This window comes from Saccopteryx leptura, chromosome 11 (genome assembly GCF_036850995.1).
Source record: "Saccopteryx leptura isolate mSacLep1 chromosome 11, mSacLep1_pri_phased_curated, whole genome shotgun sequence".
Taxonomy (NCBI): Eukaryota; Metazoa; Chordata; class Mammalia; order Chiroptera; family Emballonuridae; genus Saccopteryx; species Saccopteryx leptura.
This window is the reverse complement of record NC_089513.1, coordinates 62,794,395-62,801,061: the sequence shown is the minus strand read 5'-3', so window position 1 is coordinate 62,801,061 and position 6,667 is coordinate 62,794,395. Positions and strand designations below refer to the sequence as shown.

The 6,667-nt window shown below is 52.6% G+C and overlaps 1 non-coding gene across 1 annotated transcript; it reads left to right on the top strand.

The window, feature by feature from the left end:
* The first annotated feature begins 4,319 nt into the window (after positions 1 to 4,319).
* Positions 4,320 to 4,395, top strand: TRNAV-AAC (transfer RNA valine (anticodon AAC)). Its single transcript has one exon. It is a non-coding gene; the product is annotated as a tRNA-Val (tRNA).
* The last annotated feature ends 2,272 nt before the right edge of the window (positions 4,396 to 6,667 follow it).

Sequence of the window (6,667 nt, the reverse complement as noted above, 5' to 3'; positions counted from 1 at the left end):
GCCTCTTTCTCCACGCCCTCAGCCCCCAAAGCACCTCCTGGGTATAACTTCCTCTCCATTCACATTCGCCAGGGCTCTTCTACTCACAAGATGCATAAGCCCGATTCAGGTGGCTTGGGCAAAAAGGGGAATTGTGCTGGCTCCTGTGCCTGGAAACCTGGCAGGACCACACTCAATTCCAGATGGAACCTGACCAGGCGGTGGCGCAGTGGATAGAGCGTCAGACTGGGATGCGGAGGACCCAGGTTCAAGACCCCAAGGTCGCCAGCTTGAGCGTGGGCTCATCTGGTTTGAGCAAAAATTCACCAGCTTGGACCCAAGGTCGCTGGCTCGAGCAAGGGGTTACTCGGTCTGCTGAAGGCCCACGATCAAGGCACATAGGAGAAAGCAATCAATGAACAACTAAGGTGTCGCAACGAAAAACTAATGATTGATGCTTCTCATCTCTCCGTTCCTGTCTGTCTGTCCCTGTCTATCCCTCACTCTGACTCTCTCTCTCTGTCTCTGTAAAAAAAATTAAAAATAAAACATTCCAGGTGGATCCAGGCTCTGGGTATTTGCTCCTTGGCTCTGTTGTACGTTGGGGTGGCTTCCTACTCAAAGGGGCTCTAACAGAGGGGTAACAACAGCTTCAGACAACATTCCACCAGCCCAGCCAGCCCTGCAGAAAGGGAAGTCTTGTTCTCAAGGTCCAGAAGCAGCTTGGTGATTCTGATTGACTAGGCCAAAAGCTCACTTGTATCCTTGAGCCAATCGCTGCAGCCTCTCATGGGCTAAGCCTGGGCCCATCGAGGAGGATAGGGGTTGGGGGCACCCTGAGAATGCTAGAGAGCCAGTCCACGAAAGTGAGAAATCAGGTTATCAGTGGACTAAGCTGTCACAAAAGAGCACAGCAATGTCAGGTTGTGAATTATTTTCAGGATTACCGCCTGTGTCCAGACCACCGAACAGTAGGTGCTCGGGAAGTGTCTGTGGAATGACATGAGCAGGGAGTCCAGGATGCAGCCTAGGAGATGTCACTTCAATGCCGTGCCGTTAGAGTTCCTCTGATATTTCAAATTCCCATACACACAGTGGCCAGGCAGAAGATCAGTGAGCGGCATAGGCCAGGGAACCTGTCAGAACTGGGCAGAAAAAGGCCCCAATCTAGAATGGTTACATCTTGTGATTGATTGATTTTTATTATTTTTTATTTATTTATTTATTTTTTTGAGAAACTGAACATCTGGAAGTGTATGTGAAATCTAATACCTAAATTCTGATAACCTATTTTAAAAAAGTTTTTTTAAGTAAGCCCGTGGGACACCTCTGTTTGTGAGGGTGATGAGAATCAGCATTTGAAATTCGAATGTGGGGGGAAGAGCAGTAGCCTTCCAGAGGCCACCTTTCGGGGATGGGGGCTGCTTGGATGATTACAGCCACCCCACACAAACCCCCTAGGAAGGCTGTGGTGCGAGGGCCCAGCCCAAGGGGAGGGCCATCCCCTCCAGGTGGCTCACACGTGTTCCCCCTGGAATCAGGCCTGTCTTCCCCAGAATGCCCTCGGGCCCAGCATAGCAGAACTGATTGTGTATTCCAGGGAGCCAGAGCCCCTAACCGAGAGCTTGACTGGAGCAACTTTAAACACTCTTCACAATCACAGCAGGTGATTGGGTCTTGATTTGCTGAATGCATTCAGCTGAGTCACCAGCTCCAAAGGATATGAGAAATAAAACACTGGCCACGCTCCTCCGGGGCCAGCAGGTGCCTCCTGACACACACGGCTAATTACACGAGTGCTCCCAGCAGCAGCCCGGGTGCTCCCTCCCCCGGCGCCTGCCAAGGTCCTGCTTAGAAACAGAGGGAGGCCGTCCCCTAGCTGGAGAAGCTGCTCTGTGCCAGGCACTGCACAGGAGGAGGACCTGGGGGTCCAGAGAGACCTAGGAGGCCTGGTCGGTGCCACATTACAGAGGGGGAAACGAAGGCTCAGAGGAGGGGCCCAGCCGAGGTCGCACCTGAGGGAAAGGCAGAGCTGGGGCTGGGAATCGGGTTGTCCGCTCTGTGCCCAGACAATGTACACTCTGCCACAGTGCCAGGAAGCTCTCTGTCCCCTCCCTAGCAATCCTTTCGGGCTTTCTCTGCACCCCCAGACTAGCTGTGGAATGGCTATAGTTTTCTCACCTTCGTCCAGTGGCCCCAGAGGAAAGGCTTGGAGCCCTTTCTATTTAGAAAGTGTTTCTGTGGGACTTGGCTGTGGGGTATGGTGGGTAAAGATTTGGGTTTGAATCTCACCTGCCCTATGTTTGGCCCTGGACCTTCTCTAGGCCTCACCTTCCCCATCTGTGAAATATATGTCTTTCTTTTGTTTAAGTGAGATGAGGAGAAATAGACTCTGCATGTGCCCTGACCAGGATCCACCCAGCAACCTCTGTCTAAAGCCAATGCTCAAATCAACTGAGCTATTTTTAATGCCTGAGGCTGTCACTCAGACCAACCAAGCTATCATCAGTGCCTGGGGCCAATGCTCAAACCAATGGAGCCACTGGCTGCGAGAGAAAGAGGAAGAGGGAGAGAAGGGGGAGAGTGAGAGGAAGAGAAGCAGATGGTCGCTTCTCATGTGTGCCCTGACCAGAGATCAAACCCAGGACATCTGCATTCCAGGCTGACACTCTATCCACTGAGCAAACCAAGCAAAGTAAAGTATGTGTCTTAATGGTGTGGGACTGTGTAACCCACATGGCGTATATAGAATTACCATGATCACAGCCCCCTGGATGACAAATAACTATCATCTCTTGGAATAACCCACCGACAGCCTCCAACTCCAGAACAGGGCCCTGCTGGATGGCCCTGGCTCCCCTTTCCAATGTGCCACCAGCTCCGGTTCAGACGTGCCACCCCCAGTGCTGCTGGGGGTGCCGTGTGGAGACCTGCTCCCCCCTGAGCCCACCTCTTTTCACAAGAAAATAACTGCACCTCTTCGAGCCTCACAGTCCTCATCTGTAAAATGGGGATCTGCAAAGAATACCTGTTTCACAGGGAACTTATGAGGACCGTAGCAAAATTATCTATTGGATGGCCCGTGGGTATGAACGAGAGTAACTGGCACTAAGAGGAGACCATGAAACCCAGAAGGGCCTGCTTTGCCCCATGCCCTGCTGGGGCTGGGGGTTAAGCGCTTGTGCAAATCCCCAGGGACACAGGGCACCACATCCTTTAGGACTCACTTGGGGTGTTATGTTTTTGTTTTGTTTTCTCACCTGTTTTTTGTAGTTCTGGGGAATCTGGGTCCAGCGTTCAGCTTAGGCCACTCTGCTCCAGGCCACCCACACCAATCAGCTCACTGCACCTTAGGCCTAAGTGGGTGTCTCTGACCCACTCACACCAATCAGTTCACTGAACCTTAGGCCTAAGTGGGTGTCTCTGACCCACTCACACCAATCAGCTCGCTGCACCTTAGGCCTAAGTGGGTGTCTCTGACCCACTCACACCAATCAGCTCGCTGAACCTTAGGCCTAAGTGGGTGTCTCTGACCCACTCACACCAATCAGCTCGCTGCACCTTAGGCCTAAGTGGGTGTCTCTGACCCACTCACACCAATCAGCTCGCTGCACCTTAGGCCTAAGTGGGTGTCTCTGACCCCTTGCTCCTCCACAAACCCACCTCTGAGACTGAGGACACGTGTTGCTGGTGAGCGCAGTCTCCCTTTCTGATGGCTCGGCAGCTGCTTCTCCGGGCCGGCTGCGCCCCCTCGTGACAGCCTGCCTTGGCGAAGCAGAAGGCAGATTCGGCCTGCAGGGAGAGGTGGGACAGGAGTTCTCCCCGGCAGGCAGGCAGCGTATCTGCCACAGGCCCGGTGACGTGGTGCTGGACGGCCCGGGTGGCAGGTGTAGGCACCCTGAGCGTTGCTGCAGAGAGGCCCAGGAAGCTCGCTGCTCCAGGAGGGGCAGCTCCCTCCTCCCTAGGAGAGAACATGCCTTCCCTCCGGGGCTCAGGCCTGGGACTGCAGAGTGCGGGCAGCTTGTCAGTGACCCCTTGCTAGGGAAGGGACAAATGCTTCCTACGTCAGCACACTGAGCACTAGCTCAGTGACGGGTACCGGAAACGCTCTAGTAAATGGTAGCCATCGGTGTCAGTGTCTGCACTTCACATGCCCCATCTCCATAAACAAGCCTGTGCCACCACCATGCGTCAGCTCCCGGGCCACATAGGCCCTGTCCCCAAAGTGGTGGTGTGGCTGCTGGAAACTGAAGGAAGGGGAAGGAGTAGGGTGTTTAGGTTAATGAACCTGGCCAAGGTGTCTCTGAGGAAGGAAAGCCACCAACAGGAAAGACAACTTCGCCCTGGCCGGTTGGCTCAGCGGTAGAGCGTCGGCCTAACATGCGGAGGACCCAGGTTCGATTCCCGGCCAGGGCACACAGGAGAAGTGCCCATTTGCTTCTCCACCCCTCCGCCGTGCTTTCCCTCTCTGTCTCTCTCTTCCCCTCCCGCAGCCAAGGCTCCATTGGAGCAAAGATGGCCCGGGCGCTGGGGATGGCTCCTTGGCCTCTGTCCCAGGCGCTAGAGTGGCTCTGGTCGCAACATGGCGACGCCCAGGATGGGCAGAGCATCGCCCCCTGGTGGGCAGAGCGTCGCCCCTGGTGGGCGTGCCGGGTGGATCCCGGTCGGGCGCATGCGGGAGTCTGTCTGACTGTCTCTCCCCGTTTCCAGCTTCAGAAAAATGAAAAAAAAAAAAAAAAAAAGAAAGACAAGTTCTGTGTGAAGCTGGCAGAATGATCCAGGAGGTCTGAAAATGAGGCCCGTGGGACAGAAGATGAGGGGATGACCCTGAAAAGCAGAGATGTTCCTTGTTCCCAGCTGAGGTCTTGCTCTGTCTGTTGGGAACCAAATTAACTGAGCACCTACTGTGTACCAAGTGGCCAATGTCCTTTTACCCTTGCATCAGGCAGAATATGCTGCAGTAACAAACAACCCCAAACGTTAGAGCTTGAAGGACAACGTTTGGTTCTCATTCTAGCTGCGTGCTCAGTGCAGCTCAGCAGAAGCACTCTTCTCATGGAAAGCCTCAGGGACAGGCTCTGCTTTGATGTGGCTCTACTATTAATTAGCAAGGCAGGACATCGTAGTGTGCTGGCAATGAAATGTTTCTACCTAGAAGTGACACCACCGCTTCTACTCACATTTTTATTAGCCAAAGTATATCACATGGCTTTACCCTTCTTCAAATGGGGTCAAGTGCAATAATCCTCTATGTGTGTCCAGGAGAGGAAGCAGCATATGTGCATGATCCCAGGAAAACATTTTACACAGGTGCTGTGAATCACAGTCCATAATCCTGTGGGTTTTCTAGAAGGCTGCTAGTTTCCCACTGGGTCCTATTCTGATGAGTATGTAAAAGATTTAACTTCAGAAAACCTTGGGGGTTTTCTGCCTGGTCCAGATTTGGTCAAGGTCCCAAGATTTTGCAGCATCTAAATGTCAGAGGGAGAAAAGCATTATGCCACTTGTTATTGGCTGAATTGTGCCCCCCTCCCCAATTCACATATTGAAGGCCTAACCTTCAGTACCTCAGAATGTGACTGTATTTGGAGTTAGGGCCTTTAAGAGGTGATGAAGTGAAAATGAGGCTGTTAGGGTGGACCCTAACTCAATCTGATTGGTGCCCCTATAGGAAGAGGACATGTGGGAACAGAGTCACCATGGATGAGCATGCACAGAGGAAAGGCCATGTGAGACACCGTGAGAAGCACTGTCTGCAGGCTGAGGAGAAAGGCCTCAGGAAAAACCAACCCCACCAACATCTTGATTTTGGACTTCTAGCGTCCAGCTCTGTGAGACAATAAATGTCTGTGGTTGAAGTCGTCCAATGTGCAGTGCTTTATTATGGCACTCAAGCCAGCTAGTGCCCCATGGGTCAGTCCTGATTTCACACCTGTTATCACTGAGCCTCCAGGGCTCCTGGCCAAGAAGACCTGCAGGTTTCAGATCTCTGCTTCCCACAGGCTGGGACACCCTTTGTAGCAGCTGGGAACCCTGGGCCAGGGTCTTCCCCCTTAAATTCACAAGTATACCGTTTCATCTGGAACCTCGACTCCACCATGCCTGGGTCACCAATGCTCAAGGCCACACAGACCTCACTCTCAAGGGAATTTCCACCTGTTTCTCTCCATAAACCCTCGTTGCCCTTTGTAACCCTAGGCATTTGAAAACAGTCAGGGAGTCATCCACCAGCTGCAAGATTCCTCGGGCAAGGAAGCCCTCAACCAAACGCCTGCTGACACGGAGAAGGGTGAAGTTCAGAAAGAAAAAGACACAAATTGTTTTCGTGAAATATTATCCTGTCTCCCTCAAAGGATCAGTTGTGTGTGTGAAATGCATCAGCCTCATGTGTTTCAGTTAGGGCTGGGCTTGCCATGAACACGATCATTTCTTTCTCTCATGTAAAAGAAGTCTGTTGTTAGCAATCTAATGCTGGTTTGGCATCACCATCCTTAGGGAAAAGAATTTTTTGGTCTTTCTCTTTGATCATTTTTTTTTTTTTTTTTTTTTGCATTCTTCTGAAGCTGGAAACGGGGAGAGACAGACAGACTCCCGCATATGCCCGACCGGGGTCCACCCCGCATGCCCACCAGGGACAACGCTCTGCCCACCAGGGGGTGGTGCTCTGCCTCTCCGGGGCATCGCTCTG